General features: G+C 38.6%; 1 protein-coding gene and 1 long non-coding RNA gene across 3 annotated transcripts in view; one reads left to right on the forward strand and one right to left on the reverse strand.

Moving 5' to 3' along the window:
* The window catches only part of LOC309643706, a 36,607-nt gene extending 27,099 nt beyond the window's left edge, over window positions 1-9,508 (reverse strand). The window contains exons 1-3 of the long non-coding RNA XR_014254010.1: window positions 9,305-9,508; window positions 7,877-8,054; window positions 1,068-1,147 (exon numbers count right to left, since the gene is read on the reverse strand). This is a non-coding gene — a long non-coding RNA (uncharacterized lncRNA). The remainder of the gene's footprint in view (window positions 1-1,067; window positions 1,148-7,876; window positions 8,055-9,304) is intronic.
* A 315-nt stretch (window positions 9,509-9,823) lies between these two features.
* SERTAD2 (SERTA domain containing 2) overlaps window positions 9,824-26,389 on the forward strand; it is a 113,886-nt gene continuing 97,320 nt past the window's right edge. The window contains exon 1 of one of the 2 annotated variants that reach the window (XM_082426662.1): window positions 9,824-10,498. The gene's annotated coding sequence lies outside the window, so the exon portion shown is untranslated. Of the gene's footprint in view, window positions 10,499-10,519; window positions 11,070-26,389 lie in introns of those variants that run through there. The other variant, XM_082426663.1, reaches the window with a different exon arrangement.

Raw genomic sequence — 26,389 nt, forward strand, 5'->3', positions numbered from 1 at the left:
AACTTCAAAACAGCTATACCAGGGACTTAACTTCCAAAAGCAATGCATGACGGTTCATGCTTCCTCCCATCCTATCCAACACTTGGTGTTACCTAACTTTCACATTTTTGTCTATTTAATGGATGTAAAGAAGTGTGTTGTTGCTTTAATATGCATTTATCTGATTATAAGTGGGATTGTGTATCTCTTCATCTACTTTTTTAAATTGAAGTATAGTTGGCATACAATATTACGTAAGTTACAGGTGTACAATATAGTGATTCACAATTTTTAAAGGTTATATTCCATTTATAGTTATTATAAAATATTTGCTATATTCCCATGTTGTACAATATATCTCTTCATCTACTTGTTAGTCTCTCAAGCTTCCCTTCTGTAAATTTGCCTGTTCATATCCTTTGGCTATTTTTCTATTGTGTTTCCTGTTTTTTTCTTCTCAATGATTTGCAGTAATTCCTATTATATTCTAGACATTAATGTCTTCTTAGTTTGGAAACACCTCTCAGTCTATCAGCTTTCTCTTAGCTGGTCTATGATGTTCTTTGTTAACCAGAAACTTTAATTTTGATATAGTCAAGTTCATCATTCTTTTGGTTTTATAGTTTATGCTTTCAGAGTCTTATTGAAGAAATCTTTTCCTATCCTAAGATTCCAAAGCTACTCTTCTGTTTTTAATTTCTATTAGCTTTATAGTTTTCCCTTTCACTTTTAGGTTTTTTTATTCATTGAAATTTCACCTTTCCAAATGGTATGAGATATGGATGCAGCTTTACTTTTCTCCATGGTGAACCAATTTTTCCAACATTATCTATGAAACAAAACTTGTGTGTTAGGTTGGATTATTATTCCCAATCCTTCATGCTATAGAATTATACTCCCATGCTCTTTGCCATGTGGTTTTACAGCACCTTCCACCAATTTGTTAGACTTGGCCATGTGACTAATTTGGTCAATGAAATATTAGGAGATGGCAGCAGACGTGTTAAATGTGTTTGGGTGATGTGACTTCACCTCTTGAGCTCCTGTCATTGCCAGAATAAGACATGTGATAAAGACCTGAACTTAACCTGTGTCCTGGAGCAAAGCCCAGCTGAATTCGGCTGAGTCCAGCCAAGTCTTGACCAGACCAGATGAGATCAGTAGAGACCTGTGAGAGAGAAAAAACAATGGCTGCTATAAGCCACTGGTATTTCTGGGTTGTTCATTACATGGTATTATTACTGCAGCAATAGTTGACTATCTCTACATGATTTTCTCATAGATTTGTGATGTTACCATTATCACATACCAAATTCTCACAGGTAAATGTGTTGTTTCTGAGTTCTCTATTCTGTCCCACTGTTCTACATGTCTGCTACTGTGACTTATAATATGTCATTATCTGGAAGGGTAAATTTCCCCTCTATGATTTTTGTTTTCATAAATGACCAGATTATAATGGAACTCAATCTTCCATATGTGTTTGAGAATGTTTAAATTCTTCAAATCCCGTTAAAAGTTTGAATGGTTTGCACTGAGTTTATGAATACATTTAGAGATCATTGATATCTTAAGAATGTTACTCCTATCCACAGACATTATATATACCCCTATTTAGGTCTTCTTTGAAGTCTGTTAATAGCATTAACATTTTTCCGATAAAAGTTTTGTGCATTTTTTTCTTAGGTTAATTCCCCAAGACTTTAGAGTTTTGTTGCTATTGTAAGAAGTATCTGATTTTCTAGTTTGTTAGTACTAGTATGTAAGTATACTTTTGGTTTTCATGAATTGATTTTGAATTTGGGAATCTTGCTGTATCAGGATTAGGTTTGGCTATCTGTAACACCAGGCACACACATACACAAACTAAAATAACAGTGGCATGAATGAGATAGATGTTTATTCAAGAAGTTCCAAAAGTTTGGAGGTAGACATTTTAGGACTGGTGTTAGTATAGCAGGTGCCTTCTTTCTTGTTCTGCTATGTGTGGCTTCCATATTCAAACTCAGCTCACGGTCTAAGATGACTGCTGAAGCTCCAGCTATTGTATCTTCATTTCAGATGGCAGGAAAGAGGATGAGGCACATTCCCTCCTTTAGGAATGTGTGTACCAGTTCTGCTTTTAACCCATTGCCTGGAACATGACAATACTTAGCTACAAGGGAGGCTAGCAAATGTTGTCTTTATTCTGGTTGGCCTTGTGCCCCATTAAAAAAAAGTAGTTCTTTGGAAGAAGGGGAGAAAAGCATCTCTGTCACCTTGCTGCATTCTTTTATTATTTCTAATAGCTTATTGTTTCTATAAGGTGTTTTATGTGGTTGATCATATCACTGCAAACAATCCCAATTTTATCTCTTTCCTTCTGATTCTTCTATTTAATTTCTCCTTCCTTTTATTACAAATCTTATTTTGTCAGCCAGGACTTTCAATAACATGTTAAACAGCAGTGGCAACCTTCTCTTGATCCAACACTTAAATGGAATGTGTTTAATCAATTAATAATATTTTGCTGTACATTTTTGGTCCTTCTTAAAGTTAAGTAAATTTCTTATTATTCCTAACTTTCCTGGAAGTTTTTATTATTAATAATGATGCACATTCTCGAATGATTTTTCTCTCTTATTCTTTTTGAGGTGAGTTATTTGGATAGGTTTTCTGTTGTTAAATCATACTTGAATTTCTAGAATAAACCCTACTTATTATGTTTTCATGATAAATGGCTAGATAGGTAGCTAGACAGGTATATTCTAAAGAGAGGGAAATGAATCTCAAGGGTTTTCCTAGTTCACTGGAGTAAGAATGTTGGATTTGGTTAGCTAATATTTAGAAATTTTTGCATTTATGTTCATAGCGAAATGGGCCTATTTTTGAACTGTCCATTTTCAGATTTAGGGTCTAATTCTGCTGTTTTTCTTTTTTTCTCTCTGCCTCCTCTTGCTCATGGTGGCTTTTTTCTTTTTTCTTTTTTCTTTTTTTTTTAACATCTTTATTGGAGTATAATTGCTTTACAATGGTTTCTGCTTTATAACAAAGTGAATCAGCTATACATAAACATATATTCCCAAATCTCCTCCCTCTTGCATCTCCCTCCCACCCTCCCTAACCCACCCCTCTAGTTGGTCACAAAGCACGGAGCTGATTTCCCTCTGCTATGCAGCTGCTTCCCACTAGCTATCTATTTTACATTTGGTAGTGTATATATGTCCATGCCACTCTCTTCGTCCCAGCTTACCCTTCCCCCTCCCCATGTCCTCAAGTCCATTCTCTACGTCTGCGTCTTTATTCCTGTCCTGCCCCTGCGTTCTTCAGAACCTTTTTTTTTTTTTTTTTAGATTCCATATATATGTGTTAGCATACGGTATTTGTTTTTCTCTTTCTGACTTCCTTCACTCTGTATGACAGACTCTAGGTCCATCCACCTCACTACAAATAACTCAGTTTTGTTTCTTTTTATGGCTGAGTAATATTCCATTGTATATATGTGCCACATCTTCTTTATCCATTCATCTGTTGATGGACACTTAGGTTGCTTCCATGTCCTGGCTATTGTAAATAGAGCTGCAGTGAACATTGTGGTACATGACTCTTTTTGAATTATGGTTTTCTCAGGGTATATGCCCAGTAGTGGGATTGCTGGATCGTATGGTAGTTCTACTTTTAGCTTTTTAAGGAACCTCCATACTGTTCTCCATAGTGGCTATTATCAATTTACATTCCCACCAACAGTGCAAGAGGGTTCCCTTTTCTCCACACCTTCTCCAGCATTTATTGTTTGTAGATTTTTTGATGATGGCCATTCTGACTGGTGTGAGGTGACCTCATTGTAGTTTTGATTGGCATTTCTCTAATGATTAGTGATGTTGAGCATCCTTTCATGTGTTTGTTGTCAATCTGTATATCTTCTTTGGAGAAATGTCTGTTTAGGTCTTCTGCCCATTTTTGGATTAGGTTGTTTGTTTTTTTGATATTGAGCTGCTTGTAAATTTTGGAGATTAATCCTTTGTCAGTTGCTTCATTTGCAAATATTTTCTCCCATTCTGAGGGTTGTCTTTTCGTATTGTTTATGGTTTCCTTTGCTGTGCAAAAGCTTTTAACTTTCATTAGGTCCCATTTGTTTATTTTTGTTTTTATTTCCATTTCTCTAGGAGGTGGGTCAAAAACGATCTTGCTGTGATTTATGTCATAGAGTGTTCTGCTTATGTTTTCCTCTAAGAGTTTTATAGTGTCTGGCCTTACATTTAGGTCTTTAATCCATTTTGAGTTTATTTTTGTGTATGGTGTTAGGGAGTGTTCTAATTTCATTCTTTCACATGTAGCTGTCCAGTTTTCCCAGCACCACTTATTGAAGAGGCTGTCTTTTCTCCATTGTATATTTTTGCTCCTTTATCAAAAATAAGGTGACCATATGTGCGTGGGTTTATCTCTGGGCTTTCTATCCTGTTCCATTGATCTATATTTCTGTTTTTGTGCCAGTACCGTACTGTCTTGTTTACTGTAGCTTTGTAGTATCATGTGAAATCCAGGAGCCTGATTCCTCCAGCTCCATTTTTCTTCCTCAAGATTGCTTTGGCCATTTGGGTCTTTTGTCTTTCCATACAAATTGTGAAATTTTTTGTTCTAGTTCTGTGAAAAATGCCAGTGGTAGTTTGATAGGGATTGCATTGAATCTGTAGATTGCTTTGGGTAGTAGAGTCATTTTCACAATGTTGATCCTTCCAATCCAAGAACATGGTATATCTCTCCATCTGTTTGTATCATCTTTAATTTCTTTCATTGGTGTCTTATAGTTTTCTTCATACAGGTCTTTTGTCTCCTTAGGTAGGTTTATTCCTAGGTATTTTATTCTTTTTGTTGCAGTGGTAAATGGGAGTGTTTCCTTAATTTCTCTTTCAGATTTTTCATCATTAGTGTATAGGAATGCAAGAGATTTCTGTGCATTAACTTTGTATCCTGCTACTTTACCAAACTCATTGATTAGCTCTAGTAGTTTTCTGGTAGCATCTTTAGGATGCTCTAAAGATTCTCTAGTATCATGTCATCTGCAAACAGTGACAGCTTTACTTCTTCTTTTCTGATTTGGATTCCTTTTATTTCTTTTTCTTCTCTGATTGCTGTGGCTAAAGCTTATAAAACTATGTTGAATAATAGTGGTGAGTGTGGACAACCTTGTCTTGTTTCTGACCTTAGAGGAAATGGTTTCAGTTTTTCACCAATGAGAATGATGTTGGCTGTGGGTTTGTCATATATGGCCTTTATTATGTTGAGGTAAGTTTCCTCTATGCCTACTTTCTGGAGGGTTTTTATCATAAATGAGTGTTGAATTTTGTCAAAAGCTTTCTCTGCATCTATTGAGATTATCATATGGTTTTTCTCCTTCAGTTTGTTAATATGGTGTATCACATTGATTGATTTGCATATATTGAAGAATCCTTGCATTCCTGGGATAAACCCCACTTGATCATGGTGTATGATCCTTTTAATGTGCCATTGGATTCTGTTTGCTAGTATTTTGTTGAGGATTTTTGCATCTATGTTCATCAGTGATATTGGCCTGTAGTTTTTTTTGTGGTTTTTGTGGTTTTGGTATCAGAGTGATGGTGGCCTCGTAGAATGAGTTTGGGAGTGTACCTCCCTCCGATATATTTTGAAAGACTTTGAGAAGGATAGGTGTTAGCTTGTCTCTAAATGTTTGATAGAATTTGCCTGTGAAGCCATCTGGTCCTGGGCTTTTGTTTGTTGGAAGATTTTTAATCACAGTCTCAATTTCAGTGCTTGTGATTGGTCTGTTTATATTTTCTATTTCTTCCTGGTTCAGTCTCAGAAGCTTGTGCTTTTCTAAGAATTTGTCCATTTCTTCCAGGTTGTCCATCTTATTGGCATATAGTTGCTTGTAGTAATCTCTCATGATCCTTTGTGTTTCTGCAGTGTCAGTTGTTACTTCTTTTTCATTTCTAATTCTATTGATTTGAGTCTTCTCCCTTTTTTTCTTGATGAGTCTGGCTAATGGTTTATCAATTTTATCTTCTCAAAGAACCAGCTTTTAGTTTTATTGATCTTTGCTATTGTTTCCTTCATTTCTTTTTCATTTATTTCTGATCTGATCTTTATGATTTCTTTCCTTCTGCTAACTTTGGGGGATTTTTGTTCTTCTTTCTCTAATTGCTTTAGGTGTAAGGTTAGGTTGTTTATTTGAGATGTTTCTTGTTTCTTGAGGTAGGATTGTATTGCTATAAACTTCCCTCTTAGAACTGCTTTTGTTGCATCCCATAGGTTTTGGGTCGTTGTGTTTTCATTGTCATTTGTTTCTAGGTATTTTTTGACTTCCTCTTTGATTTCTTCAGTGATCTCTGTTATTTAGTAGCATATTGTTTAGCCTCCATGTGTTTGTATTTTTTAAACTTTTTCCTGTAATTGATATCTGGTCTCATAGCGTTGTGGTCGGAAAAGATACTTGATATGATTTCAATTTTTTAAAATTTACTGAGGCTTGATTTGTGACCCAGGATATGATCTATCCTGGAGAATATTCCATGAGCACTTGAGAAGAAAGTGTATTCTGTTGTTTTTGGATGGAATGTCCTATAAATATCAATTAAGTCATGGTGGCTTTTTTCTTCATTTGTTTTGTAATTTGGATTGTGAGCTAATGTTTGGGCTCTCTCTTTGGGAATGCTAATGAGACCCGCGTTGAAGCCTCTATCTTCAATAAAGGATGTGCTTTTGCTTCCCGGTCCATGTGGGTTGTATATAAGCTCTATGAGATAACAAAAATCTCATATAGTACTTTTTTTTTTTTTGGTAACCATAATAGTTCTTAGCACATCATTAGTCTCACTCCACTGTTTAGAAAAAAAATGACAGTAACAATATAAATGTATTGATATCATTTGTATATTGAAATTTGCATTTTGAAATGTGACTCCCACATATAAAAAATTCTGTCTTTGTATACTTTGAAATCATAAACTAGTAAGTTTCACACATATTGTAGATTTATACATAACATCAATTACAATGATATTTTTAAGCTTATACATTTATTTGACTTCCCCATATTTTAAGTGTTGTAGTTATAAGGTATGCCTATGGTATTTATGAAAGCCCATTAGCCAACTTCATCTTTTTTTTTAGGAATCACCCTGTCAGTGTATAAGACAGTCCTGTGCACAAGAAATGTAGAAAGGGAAGTGATCACAAAAATGAGAGAAAGAAAATATATAGGAGAAAGGAATATATGTGGAAGAAAGGAAATAGATATGTGTGAGAAAGGGAAAAAGAAGAAAGGAAGAAATAAATAAGGGTTTTTAAATTTTCAAAAGGAAGGAGTAAACAGGGGTTTTCAAATGAAACATTTGATATTTTAATATTTATTCAAGTCACCGGGGGTATTTGCTAAAAAAACAGACGTCCAGGACCAGACTACAGAGATAATGAGTCAATAGATCTGAGAGCAGACTCAGGAATCTAGGTTGGCCTTAGACAACCATTTAAGAAATACTGGAATAGGGTGAGCACAGAATTAGAAAATGACACATGGTGGGGACTGGAGACATGCCAATAACAACTGACACGGGAGCAACTTCTGCCACAGGATGCTAACCCTAGCTATTTGGAGATCCTCTGAAAGATACTAGTGTATGTCTAGACTCAAAATCTCTGTGTTTTCAGTACCATCCACAGTATGTAAGATAACACTCCGACCAATGATATTCACCTGAGCCATAAAATGACCTCACAGTGAAAGAAATAAGAAACAGGCTTTCTAAAAAGTATCATTAGCACATTCTTAAATGCAGTAAAATAGCCCACACTAGAAACAGAGCTGATTTTTCTCACAGGAGGGATTTAGTGTGTTTAAATCATCACAGGGTGACCTGGCTAAGGGAACATGGCCCACCTCCTGCAGACGACTATGTCCTGGGATGAGGATGCTGGCCTCCTTGCACTGCCAAACTCCAAAGAAGTTTCAAAACGCTGAGGGGCAATGGGTACACATCTGGGCACTATGAGAAGTCTGCAGCCCGGTTCATTTTCTTAGGTGGGCTTAGGATACAGGCTGAAATCATGGAGTAGTGCTAAAATCAGAAAGAGAAGAGGTTAAGTGGTGTCAGGCTGAGTGTCACAATCACAGTTTAGGGGAAGTATCCGTACCTTAAAATGACAATAATCAAGGAAAGCCCCAATATGACTGGAATAAGCCTGAAGGCTTATTGTTCACTTATTATCTCTCCTCTGAATTCCAGACCACTGTAGGTTTTAATCTGATAATTATGGGGGGAAAAATGATCTTGCTCACTTCAAGACCGTAAATCAACCCTAGGTCTCTCTGGTTGACTTGTCTATGGAAAATGGACTTTGGGTATTCTAAGTGGTTTTGAAAATCTTTTTTCGTTGGGATGTGATATGTGATTTGTCTTTCCTTGGTTTCTTGGTAGGAAGCAATTGTCGTAAATTTCAAATAACGTGCAGAAATGCACCTTGTGGGAAAGAAGGTGGATTTTTGCCAGTGTATATGCTTTTGTGGGCATCTCTGTTCAGGTTTATTAGTGATTACAGTTCCTTTCAAGTACAAGTGCCTGGAAAGTGTTAAGGTCTGTAAAATGATTACGAGACAGTAGGCAAGAAATTGAGAAAAAGCCATAGCTCCTGGGAATGAGCCGCGAGAAGATCTAGTAGTGAGTGCTCCCCAGGATTGCTGTCAGGGTACAAGGTGAGGACGGTGGGCAGAGAAGTGGGAGCGGTGCGGGAGAGAGGGCTGGAGGTAGCTAATACATACATACATACACGCACGAAGCCCATACGGCTTCACTCATGCCAGGTTAAGAAGTGCCTTTTCCAGAAACTCAACAAAGAAATGGTATGTATTCAGGAGCTGTTTCAACCTGTCCACACCCTATCCTGACTTCCCCAGAAAACAGCCAAGCAAGGAGGCAAATGCCATTGCCAAGCCTCCGGTCTCTGGCGTCCAGCTCCCTCAGCTCCCAGAGCACAGCCCCACAGGACGTCACACGGAGCTGTCTCCAAGAGTGGGCACTGCACCGACCTGAGGCAAAGTTTTGATCTGATTCCTCCAAATCTGTCTGCCACTCGAGAGTGGGGTTTGGCCGCAGGGGCTCCCCGGCAGCACCAGGCAGAGGCTGAGCAGCAGCAACAGCAACAGCCTGCAGGCTGAGTAAGGAGCCAGCCTCCGCCGCCTCCTCCTCCTGCCGGCGCGGAGTCGGCAGCACAGCCAGTCCCTATCGCTGTCACGCCGCCAGCAGCGCGGCCCCTCCGCCCCCCCACCCCGCACAGCCCCAGCCCTCTCACTGTTATTTGCTTGACTGACCCGAAATGGGCAGGAGGGAGGACCTGGGCGCCTGAGGGAGGGGAGGGCGTTGGCCCGCCCACTCCTTCCCCTCTGTCTCCCTGCGGCAGCTTCTCCTCCTCATTGGTCATACCCTTGCGTCCATCACCCCCACGCGGCCCCGGGATTGGCAGAAGGCGCACTTCGGAGCGAGGAGGGCAGAGTGACTCCGCCGGTCTCTGGCGCCTCATCTTTCCCTCCACCCCCCCTTTTCAACGTCCACCCACCTCTCCCCAGCCCCCACTCCACTCCCCCCCCACCTCCTCCAGTTCGCGGCAGTGTCCTTAGAAGACTCATTGGGCCAGGGGCGAAGCCAGCCGCCTATCGAGCCCCGCCGTCATTGGCCGACGCCCACGCCCGTCGGAGCGGCAGGCTTCGCCACTGGGTGGCTTAGCTCCGCTCCCCGCCCCCCCCCCCAACGCCTCGCCTTCTCAGTCGCCTCCTCCCCTCCCGGCTCTTCCAAGGCCCCCTTTCCCCTCCCGTCCCCGCCGCGTCTCCCCTGTCCAGCTGGGCGGGGACTGCTGTACGACTCTGTAAAGTCTGTGAGTCACTGCACAACCTATCAATCCAATTAAATGTCTTGAGCGAGCCGAGCAGGCGGTGCTGCCGCCGCCGCCGCTCGCCCAGCCGCGGCCGCCCCTTCTCGCAGCGCCCCTCTGATCCATGGCTGTCTGTACTTGTTACGGTGTAACCTCCTCCTCCGCCTCCTCCGCCTCCTCCTCAGGAGCCGCTGCAACTTCCCCTCAGCCAGCCTCCTCCTCTGCTTGGGGACTGCAAAGGCATGGGATAGACCTAGAGCCACTTCTGTCTCCCCTCCAGCCCTCGCTCAATCTCCCCCCTTTAAATTAAAGTCTGTTCCTCGCTCCTCGTCGTTTTAGGGATTTATTTGTCAGTCTTTTATTTCCCCTGATTTTATTTTCCCTCCCTTGGGCAAGGGGGTCGCAGGGGCCGGTGGGTTTATTTTAGGGAAGGGGCTCTCCCCCCTCCCCCCGTTTCTCCTTGTCCCTTTGCGGCCGTGACTTGATTTTCCTGCCCCTCTCCGCTCCCACCCCTCGAACTCAGCGTCCTGCACTCGAGTGACGCAGCGACACCCTCCGCCCACAGCCCAGACGTCCCCTCCCTCGCTGCCACCCCGACCCGTCTCGGGGCTGGACCCGGTGCCGACTTCAGAGAAGGGTGAGTACCGTGTTGGGTTGGCGGAGGGGTGGGGGAGAATCTAGAAAAATGTTGTAGCCGGTCCACTCTGGGGAGGGCAGGGATCACGTTGTGGGCTGGAGGTTCCCGGTCAGGCGTGGATTTGAGGTGGCGACTGCCTCCCCCTCACTCCCTCTTCCCCCGCCCCTCGACTCCTTATTCACCAGCCTTGCTGTATTTCTAGGTATTGCCAGACTTCCACCATCGGGGCATTATAACGCTTATAAAATGAGCTGTAATGGCATGCTTTCTTAGTGAGTGGTCATAGTCAGCGATGGGATCTGATAGACTGTATGACCTGCAAAAAGTGCAAAACGGCTAATGGGTAGGTTTTCCTCCAAATCAAAGTTAAACTTTTATTCAATAAAGGCAAAGTAAAAGGTATTTCTAATTTGAATGTGTGGAGATAGACCAAGAGAAGACAGGTTGCCTTGTGGCATGGCTTACTATTTTTATTTTAAAATAGTTCTATAGGTTCCTTTTTGAAAAAAAACGTGAATTCAATATTAACGTAAAGGTTATGAAGTCGTTGAACCTGTTGGAGGAAAGCAAGGTAAGATGGAAATCCAGCTTGACACTTCATCTTTAGCTCACCTCTATTCTAGCAAGAAATTAAAACACAGAATTTTTTATTTCTCCGTCACTGGGCACAGTGGGGTGTGCTAAGGACAAAAAGGGCTTTTTTTTTCTTTTGATATCCCTCTTTTGTATACTTGATTGCTCTTGAACAAAATTTTAATTTGGTCTCTTGGTTGTTGGCTGTTCAAAAGTACACATACTTGGCCATATATGCTTTATGAGAATCTTGCCCTATGCATCTTTAATATTTAATTTGAGATAAAACTAAAAATTATGAGAAATAGGTACTCCGAATCACCTTCTGAGGTCGCTTTTGAGAATTCAGCCTATTTAAAATAGTATTCCTCTTTTTGAATCAAGTTCTGGTCTAGTTGTCCACAAGATTCAAATTAGGCCAAACCAAACATGTTTTGAAATATTAAAGTACAGGAAAGGCCTCTTAGTAGTTCATTCTCTCCTTCTCTTTCAGACTAACCAGAATAAGTTGTTGATAAATTTAATTGTAGAGAATAGACTGTTCCTGTACTGAAATCTGCCAAGTTTCTACAGAAAGATTTCTTTTTAAAGAGGAGAAATGTGTTTATGATCAGCCCAAAGTAGTAAAGTTGACTCAAATGTAAGTGCTGTCATAAGGAAATGCTTATCATAAGCCCCAAAACCTTGCAGAGTGTTTCAGGAAGACTTATACAAAGTCTTTTTGAATTGTTTAATAAATTTCATCATGTGGTCTTTTTCTTGAGTGTAAGACTGAATTATTGAGAGGCCTCAGAGCAGAGGGGAGCCATGCTGCCTGAGTTTGAATCTAGCCACTCTCCCTGGATGGCTGACTGACCTTAGGCAGGTTTCAAACCTGGCCTGTGAGGGTTTTCTCCTGTGAATGGGAGGGATGACTTTTCCTCTAAGGGTTGCCTTAAGGATAATTGAGAGGGCACAAGGCACAGAGTACTTGCTGTTAGCTGCCCCATCATCATCGTCACCATCATCATCATCCACTGAGAGTATGTGTGGTGTAGTGGTTAAGGGGACCTCCACAACCAGACTGTAGGTTCAAGTGCCAGCATTTCCTCTTGCTATCCTTGTGATCTTGGCCGAGGTAACCTCAGATTCCCCATCTATAAAGCAGGGATAATAGAAAAATGTACTTCATAGGGTTACTGTGAGGTCAGAATGAGTTTGACTAGTATTTGGTACATCTTTTCAAGTTTAATTCTGTTTTGTTCCTGGTATGTCTTGAAACAATGGGTGACTATATTTTTTAGAACTATACTTTTTGTAAAGATAAAGAATTATTGCTGTCAGTGAAATAAGCAGAGTTCTTATCCATATGCATGATGATTTATGGGATTTGTACTTTTCAATAAAGTTTATATGAGTTTTTATGAAAGTTAGTTATTGGATGAGTTGAGTTGATCACTCTTTCATTTAAACTTGCATAACCAAATATATATACCACTATTATAATGATTACCTATCACATACTTGCTGTTACATGTGATTTTCTCCTCTACTAAACAGAAAGCTCTTTGAGGGTAAGAACAGTGTTTCATTCATAATTTAATCCCAGGTGCCCAGCAGAGTACCTGGTACATAGATAGGCTTAATGAATGCTGTAGAATGAATTAAACAATGTTATTCTCAATTTGTTTATGAGTAGTTGAATGACATTGTAAGTGATATGGAGCATACTATTACTTGTGGTGTTGAGTTGAATTTTTATGTTCTCAACTACTATTTTTGGAAATAGAGAGGGAATTATAACATGTTTTATTAGGAAAATATTTTTCATTTTGAAGATTGAACTTAAAATATTCTGAAAAGTACATATCAAATATCTTCTTTTAATACCTGACGTGGCCATTTTTTTACTGAAAGACTTTCTGACTCCCAAACTTCCTGTAACTAAGTTGGATGTTATTATAATTAATACAAATTATACAAATTAGATTTTGAATGTCCCAAATGATGATGTGATGTTATTATCGGCTTCAGAATTAATAATAATAAAGAGAATTTATCAAACCAACACTGCGGAAATAAAACGATATCATTTCCTTAAGGACCTAAGCTTTATTTCTCTTTCCATTCAAGAGTGAAATTCTTTCTCTTGAGCAGTCTTAATAAATAATTAGCTTTTCAAATAGGCGTAGTAAATAGTGTAATAGGAATCATAAAGAAGGTATATGTAATTAGTAAATAAAGCACTTTAACTAACTTCACCACACACTTAATAGGCATTACACAATTGGGTAATGTATCTTTTTAAATAAGCAAAATTGATCGTGCCTGTGCCACCCGCTTCATTTTTAGCATCATTCTGCTTTACTTGTCAATAAAACCAGTTTAATTACTGTGCCCTCTGAAATTATAAAAATGCAAGAAATATCTTTCATGAAAGAGATATCCTCAGTAACAAAATCTGAAAACTAATCTACTCAGAAGTGTTACAGAGTTCCATAACATTGTTAAAACTTTTCAAATATGTGAACTATCTAGTACAATGTGGGTAATTTTACATATATAATCCTTTGTCTAACCAAATCATCAGTTATCCAATTTAGTTGAATATATTGCATTTTCACTGGCTAAAACAATTAATTTTTAAAAAGTCGCCCTTTTTTGTTCATACACTTTTAAAGCAGCTAATCTAAAATGAAACTTTAAAAAATTGATTTATAGGCACTTAGAAACTACACTTAAGTGTCTGGTCTGCAAGATGAAAGGTCTGAGTTTTTGCTTAACACATTTCAGCATGACATTATTTCTGTAGCTCATATCTCTTTCATTTAACATTTTTCGTTTTGGTGAAGACATTTGAGTATTTATTGATATTTTACAGATGTATATAATGTCTTCAACTTTTAAAAAAGTGAAGTTTCTGATGAAGAATTGTCTGGAAGGAAGAGGAAGAGGAATAGAAATAACCTTTAGGGCCTGTGATTTCTATCCTTGTCTTTTAACATTAGGAAAATGGATAATAATATACTCTGTCAGTGATCAAAAGGAGAGGAAAATTATTTTTGTGTTATCTATTGACATAAACTTAGAATTAAAGTCCCTGGAGTTCTAGACTGAACCATGCTACCGATTGGCACATGACCTTGAGCATTACACTTAACCTCCAGGACTCTCCCTGTTCTTATCCTTTTTTTTTTTTTTCATCGTTATTAGATTATAATTGCTTTACAATGTTGTGTTAGTTTCTGCTGTACAACAAAATGAATCAGCTATATGTAACCTATATCCCCTCCCTCTTGGGCCTCCCTCCCACCCTCCCCATCCCACCCCTGTGGTCCTCACAAAGCACCAAGCTGATCTCCCTGTGCTATATAGCAGCTTCCCACTAGCTATCTGTTTTACACACGGTAGTGTATATATGTCAATGCTACTCTCTCAATTCGTCCCACCCTCCCCTTCCCCCTACGCCCCCGCCGTGTCCACAAGTCTGTTCTCTATGTACTGCCCTGCCACTAGGTTCATCACTACCATTTTTCTAGATGCCATATATATGTATTAGCATACAGTATTTGTTTTTCTCTTTCTGACTTACTTCACTCTGTATGACAGACTCTAGATACATCCACATCACTACAGATGACTCAGTTTCGTTCCTTTTTATGGCTAAGTAGTGTTCTTATCCTTTCAGTGGGAAGAGGGAAGGCAGTTACCCTGCCCTCACTCACAGGGGACATTGTAGGGGTAAGTTGTAAGTGCTTTTTAAAAGCATTGGAGAAGGACAGGGTGCAAGCAAATACAAAGTAAACATTTGCATTTAGAAATGGACATTTGTTTGTCATTATTAAAAAATTGTGACTTTAGATCTTTTGTCTGAAGGGCATTTTTCCTTTTAACTTTATATTTGTAGAGACTTCTTACTGGTATGTTCACAAGAAAGTATAAGGTACCTAAAGAGCCAAGAAACTTTGAAAGGGATTTTAAATGTTAACATTGAGTTTTGGTATATCCTGGATTATAGCAGATGTTGATATTATAAGAACAAACTTTATATATCTAGGAGATAATACATTTTATTAACTTAAAGCTTGTAAAACTTTCACGTGTGTTGCAGGAAAAAATGTTTAGATGTATCGGTTTCGTCAGCAGTATATTCAAAGAGAAAAATTAGATTATTTACTTTTAAATTTCAAAAGGCTTACTTGGCTAGAGGACCCCTCCTTACACTCAGTTATTTTTGTACCTTGAATACAGTGAAATGTGCACATTTCAGAATATAGTGGCTTGAAGGATTTTATTTACTCCAGCGAATCTTTTATTTAGGAAGGTGAGTGAAGACAGGTATGGAAAGGCTGTATTTTAAGAAACTAGTTTTTTTTTCCTCTTGTCCCTAAAAATGAGTTCTGAGTCTTTAAAAGTCAAAAAGCCCAGAGTTAGCACGTTATGTCAGTTTCTTTGAATTCAGCTTTCCCTCTCTCTGGTTTTTAACAGAAGAGTTGTCACAACCTTATGATATTATCACTTTTTAAAGTGGAAATGAAATTCTAGTGTACTCAGAGTAAGACCTATTAAAACAAGTGGGACATACAAAGAAATATTTTTTGTTCCAACTAATATTAAGTATAGTGAACAGTGATCCTCAAATGCAAGGTTGCTAAGCAGAAAGCAACTTTTAAAAGTGTATTGTCCTTTTGTCCTTATTGTTCAACATCCAATTGATGAAAACTCAGAACGATCAGATTTCTTTTCTACTTTTGAATGTAAGTCCACACTGATGTTTATAAAGTTTTGTGTGATGTTACATACAACTCTGTAGTATTGAATGTTTACTTTTAACATATTAAATAAAATGACCAAAACAGTCCACCTTTTATTTAAATTTTATCTGATTTTCACAACCTTCTTCCCTTTATTCTACCATTGTTTTTCAGTTTTCTTAATATTACCACTTGAATTTGTATTTCTTTTAATGTGGCATCTTTCTCATTTTGCTCTTCTTTTCACATTGGTCTTTTTCCTTGATTATGACAGGTTTTTTTCTTTGCCTATCTTTTGCCTTTGCCTCTGTTTAAGGCATGGAATAGGGGTTTTCATCTATTTCAGTCTGCTTTTATGAGATTGGGGCAAAGGCCTTCCATATAGAAAATTTGCTTTGCCTTATTTCAGAAGATGAGCTCTCTGATCATCTTATCTACACAAAACTTAAGGGGCCATTTTGTAAACCTAAAACCAAGTTTTAACTCATGTGAGGTGGTAAAAAGGGACGATAGCGATGTGTTTATTATTTACTGCTTTTCTATTAATCTCTTATTTTGGGGGGTTAACCACAGAATTTTTTCTGTCCACATTACCTTGAAACAGCTCAAACATCCAGGCTTTGTGTTGCTCGGCGCCCAGTGCTGGGCGAGCCCTGGCGGCAGTCTGAGCTATGACCATGGCCACCTGACCACGTGGGGGGCGAGTGGGCCTGAGAACAGCACATTAGACATGAAGAGCAGGTCCTTTGTTTTGTTTTTAACTCCGTAAAACCAGACAGAACCTCAGACTCTGTCCACTGTGAGGTTTTCCAGGGTTCGCCATTGTTGAATGACTAATGTTCCAGGTGAAGTAACCATTAGCTTTATTGTCTTCCAGTGGCCTCAGCTCAAATGAAATGTATCCCTTTGAGTTAATTTTGTTTTGATTTTAAGGCTTCTTTTCACTGAGAAGATCAAAGGGTATGAAAATGAATATGTATTTTTAAACAAAAAAGATTTACATAAAAATCCTTTGAGTAAAAAGATTTTCTAAGGACTCAAATCCATTGATTTGGAGAGAATGTTTAGTAGTTTCTTATTTTTTTAACATCTTTATTGGAGTATAATTGCTTCACAATGGTGTGTTAGTTTCTGCTTTATAACAAAGTGAATCAGCTATATGTTTAATAGTTTCTTAAAACACTTGACATTATTCAGACATTGGTAGTAGAAAACCTTTCAATTTGATTAAATGAAATGAATCCCCTTTTTGATTTACAAAACAAGCAGTCCATTGTTACTTTTTATTTAAACAATTCAAATATAGGGTTAGATAAACTTCATTTTGGAGTTGATTAAATAAGAGACTTTCCAGAAATTGTACTTTGTAAAATCTATGCCTCCTGGAAGAAGCTTGGTCTTTCTTTTTTTCTTTTGTAAACCTATATCCCATTCCTGACTTCATTCATTTATTCATTTCATTCAACAGATCTATTGAGCACTTACTATGTGCCAGCTACTCTTACGAGGCATATACATTATAGCAGTGAAGAAAAGAAACAAATATTATTGTCCTTGTAGAAATTACATTCTAAACTATTCTGATGTGTTTAGAGCTTGTTACCTACTATTTTGAGTAGTGATAACTAAACACTGTGTAATAATGGTTTGAAAAAAAAGTCAAGATTTCTTCATATGGATTTTATACCTTTTAAGTTGGTACAAAAGTCTAAAACTGAATCCTGAAACAAAACTGCATTCAAATGGACAATTTTTATTTGAGTTTGAGTTGAAATATTAAAAACCCTATAATGTTGTCGATGTTTCCACCAGAAATCATGAAATCATCCTCGTTTATGAACCCTGGGAAACCTTACATTGGACATGGTCTGAAATTTCTTCTAGCTTTTCTCCTAGCTTTTCTTTACACCTTTGAAGTTGTTTTCTCACTTTGCTTTGTTTTCTTTGTGACAGAGCCTGAAAAAAATGTGTATCACTGAAAATTGCACAATGGAAATGTAGTCATCTCAGCTATATGGCACAATTAACAAGAAAATCTTAAGTTTCCTTTGTCTAGTGTATATAAAGAGCTAATCTTTTGTTTCTGTGATTGTAAAAACTATGTAATTTCCTAAACAAATAAAACTCTTAGTGTACATTTCCACCTCAAATATTTAAGAAGATATATGTGTTTTTGCGGTACAAATAGTACTAGTATGATATAATGTAATGATTTTCATTAATTATTTTATTTTTGTTCATAAATATTTAACACATGTCCCAAGTGCTTGGGGGTATCAGAGACTAATAGACATGGCACCTGTCCATAATGGTTTTCACAGTCCAGTTGGGGAGACAAAAGATCCCCACATGAAAATTGTCTCTTGTGTTGGGCAATATGAGATTTAACTTGATGGAAAGTCTGGTGTAGGCCACTACAGTAAGCAAGGTCAAATGGACTTGCCTTCTGGAAGTCCTGAATGGCCTTCATGGGAATCCATCCTTCCTTTTATTGTTTTTGTTTTTAATCCTTTTAAGTTTGGGAAAGATGGCCATCTTTGTGCCTTAGGCACCTAAGGGTAGAACAGTCCCTTTTCTAGCTACTGCAACTGCTCAGCAAGAAGGAAAGGAAATGGAGTACACACCCTAGCCATTTATTATCAATACATTCGCTAGCTATCCCCGAGGGAAGCAGGGACTCTGAACCAAAAATAGAATACAAATGCCCCAACTTACCGTGCTTCAACTTCCAATGGTTCAACTTTACCATGGTGTGAAAGTTCTATACATTCAGTAGAAAATGGAGCTGGAATTTTGAGTTTGGATCTTTTCCTGGGCTGACAGTATGCTACACGATCCTCTCGTGATGATAGTCACGAGGTAAATAACTAATACACTTACAACTATTCTGTACTCGCACAACCATTCTGTTTTTCACTTTCAGTACAATATTCAGTAACTTACATGAGATAGTCAATACTTTAGTATAAAGTAGGCTTTGTGTTAGATAATTTTGCCTGATTGTAGGCTAATGGAAGTGTTCTGAGCGTGTTTAAGGTAGGCTAGGCTAAGCTATGATGTTTGGTAGGTTAGGTGTATTAAATGCATTTTCGACTTACAGTATTTTCAGTTTACATGGGTTTATCAGGATGTAACCCTGTTGTAAGTCGAGGAAGATCTGTATATGGGCACACAATGGATATGGTTTGGGTTCTTGAGAACAAAAAGTTTTCCAGAGATTTGGGAAGGCTGGTACATCGATGAGGGCCCTGTACACAAGGGGAGTTCCCTGAAAAATGGAAGAAACACTGAAAGGGGAGGAAAGAAGTGGAGATGGAGACTTTTGATAGTTACTGAAGACACACTCTTTTTCCCTGGAGCAGTTTTGCCTGGAGCAGTCCTGCCTGTGAGATGGGCATGCCCTGGGCCTAATATGCCAAACTTAGGAAGTCTATATATTGCTGTAATATGTAGGTATGATCTTTCTAAATTGTTTTGCTTTTCAGTTAGCCGAGATTCCTGATGTGTGTGTGTTTAAATTCTAAAATATAATGCCATGTGACTATGGCTTTTGTTTTCATTTTCCTGCACGTTTAAAAATATTAAGAATTTCTTTGTTTTTTGAGTATATTTGTTTATTTGGACCTAAATCTAAGGTAGAATAACACAATATATGCTTGTCTGTTAGATTTAAATTAGGAGGAAAAATCTAAAGCCTTAATGTTTATTTTAGCTGTCGATGAAAGTATTTGGACACTTGTATGGAGACTTTTTTTTTTTCAATTGTTTCTTTTCTGAGAAACTGTATCTGTGCTAGAACCATCACATATCTATTTGATTTAAAGGCCACCTGGGATAGTTATGTTCATTATCTTGATTGCTGATGATTTCAAGGGTATATAGATATGTCATGACTTATCAAATTATATATTTTAAATATATGCATTTATTGGATATCAATGAAACTTTAAGAAAAAGCCACCTAGGTTGTAAGGTATATTTTTCAAGATAAAATCTCTATTGTAAGATTATATTTTTAAAGTTTGTCATTTATTTTTTATTTCTTTTTAAATTTTATCTACTGTTTATTTACCTCTATCCCATACCCCAGTCACATAGATTTTAAGAAAGACAAATGGAACCGCAGAGACTCATGTGCCAGCTGAAATTTAGATATAGGACCTTAGAGAGCTTTCTACTGTATGTAATGCTCACTAGAGTATTTTTAAGTAATTTGCACAAATTTGAATTTGGAGAATTGGAGTTGTGTATTTTTCAAGGAATTCTTCTTTCCTTATAGTTTAACGGATTGTGACTCATCTTTGGCGTGGAGTAAAGAGCATGATTTTAGTAGGACTTTTTTTTTTAAAGAGATTGAATGGCTTAATGCTTCTCCTTAAATATTGTTCCTTTTTTTAAATTGCATTTTTATAAATTAAATTTTGGCATGTTGGACCATAGAGTCTATGGATAGATTTGTTTAGGGAATAACCGAGGCTGCTCCATTCTTCTTGCCCTCATGGTCTTGAGCACAGCACAGAAGGCTTCGTTATCGATCTGTTAGAGTCCTGGTCTAATTTTAATTGAGTATTCCTTATGTCACCCAATGTGTGTTTCAGAGAAATTTCTTCATTGTTGGAATTAATGCTTTTGTTAACTTTATAACGGCAATTGTGTGTGTGTGTGTGTGTGTGTGGCCGCGCTACATAGCTTGCGGTATCTTAATTCCCTGACCAGGGATCAAACCCCCCGCCCCCTGCAGTGGAAGCGTGGAGTCTTAACCACTGGACCGCAGGGAAGTCCCTAAAACGGCAATCTTTTATGAATAAAAAACATTCCAGAAAAAAATTTGAGTTGTGTTTTTGGGATTGGGGCTGTCAGGGTATTAATGAGTCGTGCCTTGCAAGCTCAGGCTCCTTCTACCATACAAGAGGGCCACATTACAGTCACCCATCCCCAGGCCACAACCCAGGGAGAGGCCCTGGTTTCAGTATTTTTGAAAGTCCTCAACTTATTCCAACGTACAGCCACACTGTGCTCTGCAGGGCTGTATCTCACACCATATTCCCCCACACCCAAACTTTCTGTTGTAAAACTTTTCAACTATGTAGAAACCTTGAAAGAATAATTCAGTAAAGACCCATATTTCCTCCACCTAGATTCAGTAATTATTACCTTTTGCTTTATTTTGCTTTATGACTCTCTGTCTCCCTTTCTTTATATGTATAATTTTTTGTACCATGTGAAAGTAAGTTTTAGATATCATGACTCTTTACCATTAAATATTTCAATATGCATCTCCTAAGAATAAGGACATCTTCCTACATAACCACAGTACCATTATCACACCTAAGAAAATTAATAATAACTTGGAATGCTTTTCAAGAGCTCAATTCCATTTATTAAAGATGTATGAATTCACATTCTGCTAAAAGTTACATGCATATGAAGTGAGAAGTTCTGCAGAATATGAAATTCTGGGAATTTTTGCTAAAGATATGTTTCTTATCTGTGTTTGCAAGTAAGGCCACTACTTCAAACATTTTTATAAGGTAAATGCCTTTTCTTATGTATGCCGAGGTAAGATCCTTTCTAGATCTAACGTCGCATGATTGTATCATGAGAAAAAAAATTTATCAAAGTTCATGCCACAGTGTGGTTTAGTGGAAAAAGCCCCATTTTGAGCCAGAACGATGTTGGTTCAAATTCTTGCTCTGCCACTTACTGCAGGTGACCTTGGAGAAGTTGAATTCATGTATCAGGATGCTTTTAGAAACCACCCTCAAGCTTGCTGGAATCATCAGGAAATTTATTATTTCACAACAAATCCAGAGCTACGGCGGGCTCCAGGGTTGGTCAGTTCTGTAGCTCAGGTTCTTAGCGTCTTTTGGCTTTCAGCTGGATTCCTTGCTGGCTCCCACATCTGTTTTGGCTCCTTCCTCAAGCTGGTTCACATGCTTATGTTATGGCATTCAGAGGAAGTCAGAAACCTCCACAGGAGTGGACTGTCAGTCTTTCTGTCTGATTGGGCATCTCTGCCCACATCTGGACCAGAGGGCTGGGGTTCTCTTAGGGAGAGGAAAGGAGGAATGGATGTCGGGTGTACCACTAATAGTGTTCATTACTCCTCTCCAAGTCTCCGTTTCCTCGCTATAGAATAGGAACAGTGATATCTACCTCTATGATTATTAATTGGTATACAACAGGTAAAGCAACAATACACAGCTGATTTTAACAAATGCTAATTCCTATTTTTTTCTTCTCTCCTTTTCATCTTACGGAAAATTCTCTCTTCCTTTGACACTGCTACACTCCATTCTAGTAAGTATATGTAAGTGATTCTCTCAACTGGTCTTTTACCTGTCCTCTAACCTCAGTATCTAGGGCGTAGCATTTTTTTTTAAATAAATTTATTCACTTTATTTATTTATTTTTGGCTGCACCGGGTCCTCACTGCTGCGCGTGGGCCCTCTCCAGCTGCGGCGAGCAGGGGCCGCTGCTCGCCGTGGCACGCGGGCCTCTCACTGTGGTGGCCTTTCCCACTGCGGAGCGCGGGCTCCAGGCACGTGGTCCTCAGCAGCTGGGGTGCCCAGGCCCAGCAGTCGTGGCGCATGGACTCAGTAGTTGTGGCACACGGGCCCAGCGGCTCTGCGGCATGTGGGATCATCCCGGACCAGGGCTCAAACCCATGTCCCCTGTATTGGCAGGCGGACTCTGAACCACTGCACCACCAGGGAAGCTCTAGGGCATAGCATTTTATGTGAATTTTGCACTTTGGTCAGGTACCCTCCATTAATCTATCTTGGCCCTTCTTATTTTTTCCTATGTATTTCAACTTTATATTATTCCAAAGCCAGGGAAGGGAAACTGTCAACAGTGTGCATGTATTCATCAAGAGACAGATCAAATGGGAACAAAAATTTCTTTAATTTCGCTATTCGTAAAACAACAGAGTTGAAATAGATTTTTTTCCTTTATTTAAAAGAAATGCACCATGACCTGTGGAAAAGTCAGCAAAATAAAGCACTATATTTGAAATACAGTACCTTATTTGTCCAGGATAGACCGGGTCTTTGATATTTTGGGAATATCTAGGCTTATCATGGTAGGTTAGCCAGGTTTATCAAGGCAGTTTAGCCACTCTCGTTTCTCTAGAACGTACTTTCTAAATAGAATTGTGCCTGATTTACAAGTCAGTCTTTTCTGGATTGTTTGATCTTGAGCCCTCTCTCACCCACTGTGAGAAAGTAGTCTTTTAAAGATGCGTTTTCCAGTATGTGTGCACACTGGTGGGTCTTTGTTCACGCATGCCCTTCTTAAAGTATGTAGAGAAGGATTGTCATATTTTCCCCCATTGGAATTTCTAAAGCACTCCTGAATCACCTGCGAAGCCTGCAACATTGTCACAACCCAATCACGTCGGAAGATCTTCACCTTTTTAAAAAATTTTCTTCCTAAATGATGGGATCACTCTTGAAGGAGAGCTACTGATTCTTCTTGACCCCTCAAGTAGACTATTTGATTCCTGCCAACCTCCATGGAAAGAACAGAAGAAGGGTGAAAGTCTTGTGTCTCTCTTGACTTGGAAGATGCTAAGTCTTGGGTTGTCCCTAAATTTTCAGTTACAGTTTTTTTACTTGGTCTTTCATTTTTAGGTTTAGTGTTGATGAGGTGCCTATTGCTCTAGTAAGCTCTGTGAATACTGAAAATACTCAGATTTTGAATGGTTCCATCCATAATTCAAAGCGTCTGCTGGCATGAATTGTTTCGAGCCAGAGGGTTACGTTTTAAAAGAACTATCTAAGGGCTTCCCTGGTGGTGCAGTGGTTAAGAATCCGCCTGCGAATGCAGAAGACACGGGTAACTACTGAAGCCCGTGCGCCTAGAGCCCGTGCTGCCCAACAAGAGACGCCACCACAATGAGAAGCCCACGCACCGCAACGAAGAGTAGCCCCCGCTCGCCACAACTAGAGAAAGCCTGCACGCAGCAATGAAGACCCAACGCAGCCAAAAATAAAATAAATAAATTAAAAAAAAAAAACTATTTAAGTATGTTTTGATGTTTCTTATACATCTCAAATGAAAGTTCTGTAAACTTTAAATTACGAAGCAGCACAATGAAAGCAGAATTCTGAAATAAATTGTATTTTATTAAAGAAACCAGAGAAGGGACACTGTGGCTATAATTTTAGTTAAAAGTGCTAGAATTTGGGGGGAAAAAAGTTAGAACTTTGTATTGCATTTCCTCAAAGTGCTGTTGGTTACTTTTAAAAAGGGAGACATAAGACTGTAACTTGTGAAGCTTGGTTTTGTTTGGGCAAATTTTAAATTTTAGTACCTTGCAGAAAAGTTTAGTGGACAAGATTCCCTTTGCTGTGTAACAAATGTTTTTACTATTTAGCTAAGGTTTACTACCGGTGGCTCAGAGGCTGAAAGGAAAAGTGAAATGGCTGTTGTTTCCCATCTAATACTAGATTTTATTTTTATTTCCACTACCCAGTGTTAAAAAAAGAAATGAAAAGAAATCAAAGATCAAGATCCAAAAGCTCAAACTAAAATTTAATTTCCTAACTAGAATAAGGCTGGTTTTGCCATGATGTGAAAAGTCATCCGTAAGAAACATTTGTTAATAGCTAAACAGTTGGCCATACTGATTGCTGGGATTAGTAGTTCGATTGGGATGTACTCCTGTCTTCAGATAATCAGGCAGGTAAAAACCAATCAAGGCAAAGCAGTTGGGACTGACTCAACTTCTTTTTTGCCTCCCTACAGAGAAATGTTTCAACTATGCTTCTTGCCCCTACTTTTTAGTCTCCCTGAGAGAATGGAACAAAAGTCCAAGTGACAGTGGGTTGGAGAGCAGTGCATTATCTGCCTCTTATTACCCAGGACTTATATACTCTAATGATAGAATAATTGCTAGAGCTTTGTTTTTCTTTCTTGATTCTATCATTTCTGTGTTGCCTTGGGAGCTTCTCATGGGCGGGGTCTAAAGTTGTGTGGAATGGATTCTAAGGGCAAACTGCTTTTGTCCCAGGTCATTTATTGTTTTCATTTTCTGTAAGAAGTTCTTATTTTGGCTGAAAAATTACAGCATGACCAACAAAAAATTGTTGATCAGCTAAGAAAAGTATATTTACAGTAGCTTTGAAAAACCTATTTGGAAAAGAGATTATACTTAAAGATTATTATTTCTGAAAGACCCATATACCGTGGAGAAATGTTCCGGCCATGAATCCATTTTGCTGTATTAACCATTCGTGCCATTCAGTCTGTGCATCTTTAATATATGCTATATATTTGAGCATGAGGCATTTGGGGACACTTACTGGTCAACTTTGAGTTTTGAGAAATTTTTTTTTTTTAAGTTGCAGCCGGACAAAAACAAACGGTAGTTTGAGGGTATCATTGGAATTGTATTATGGTTGAAAATTTTGATTGTTAGAAAATTTGTCTGTAATTAGCCATAAATTTAGTTTTATTGTGGACCAAGTTATGGACTCTGCTGGAGATGCAGAGTCCTAACTTAGTGTGAAAACGTTCTGGTACAGGGTCCCTCCTGTCCTCTCAGCACCGTTGTCATGTTCCACTTCAACCCATTTCACATGTTGTGGCTAATGTAGTGACTGCTGAGTGGTAAGTGCACTAGATCAACAGGGGTCATAAGTTTTTGGTTTTGTTTTTTGCAGTACTTATGCATCATAAGAACAACATGGTGAAAACGGAAGAGTTTTCTATTTGGGTTAATTTAGGATCACCAATAGAGATATAAAGCATTTGACCTTTTTTTTTTTTTTTTCTGTTTTGCTCTCACCTGATTACTGGATGGGGAGATGGGCAAAGAATCGATGTTGAGGGGAGGTGATGGAAGAGAGGTGCTTGTTGCTACCACTTTTTGTCCATCTGTGTAATCTACTAATCATTTCATATGGTCTCTGGCAACTGTTCTGGTGACAAGTTTTACTTCTTTTGGAGAAACTGTGATTTTTATTTTTGAGTAATTGTATGAATAAGAAAATGGGTTTTTAGGGCTTCCCTGGTGGCGCAGTGGTTAAGAATCCACCAGCCAATGCAGGGGACATGGGTTCGAGCCCTGGTCCAGGAAGATCCCACATGCTGTGGAGCAACTAAGCTCGCGCGCCACAACCACTGAGCCTGTGCTCTAGGGCCCACAAGCCACAACTACTGAGCCCGCGTGCCACAACTACTGAAGCCCACACACCTAGAGCCCGTGCTGCGCAACAAGAGAAGCCACCACAATGCGAAGCCCGCTCACTGCAACGACGAGTAGCCCCCGCTCGCCACAGCTAGAGAAAGCCTGCGCACAGCAATGAAGACCCAATGCAGTCAAAAATAAATAAATAAATAAATAAATAAATTTTTTTAAAAATGGGTTTTTAAAAACAGATTTCCTATTTCCTAAAATAAAGTGGGAAAGGACTGCTGTGAGGCTGAGAAATCTGGAGGCCAGGAGACAAACAGTGGGTGCTCAAAAAATGCAGCTCTGTGCCCTTGGGGAAAAAAATAAAATAAAATGTGGAAGCCTTTCCTTTTGTTCTTCTGCTTCATCTTATATTAGCCATTTGTATGCTTATAAACATTTTTG

This window comes from Balaenoptera physalus, assembly GCF_965194825.1.
Source record: "Balaenoptera physalus genome assembly, chromosome: 15".
NCBI lineage: Eukaryota > Metazoa > Chordata > Mammalia > Artiodactyla > Balaenopteridae > Balaenoptera > Balaenoptera physalus.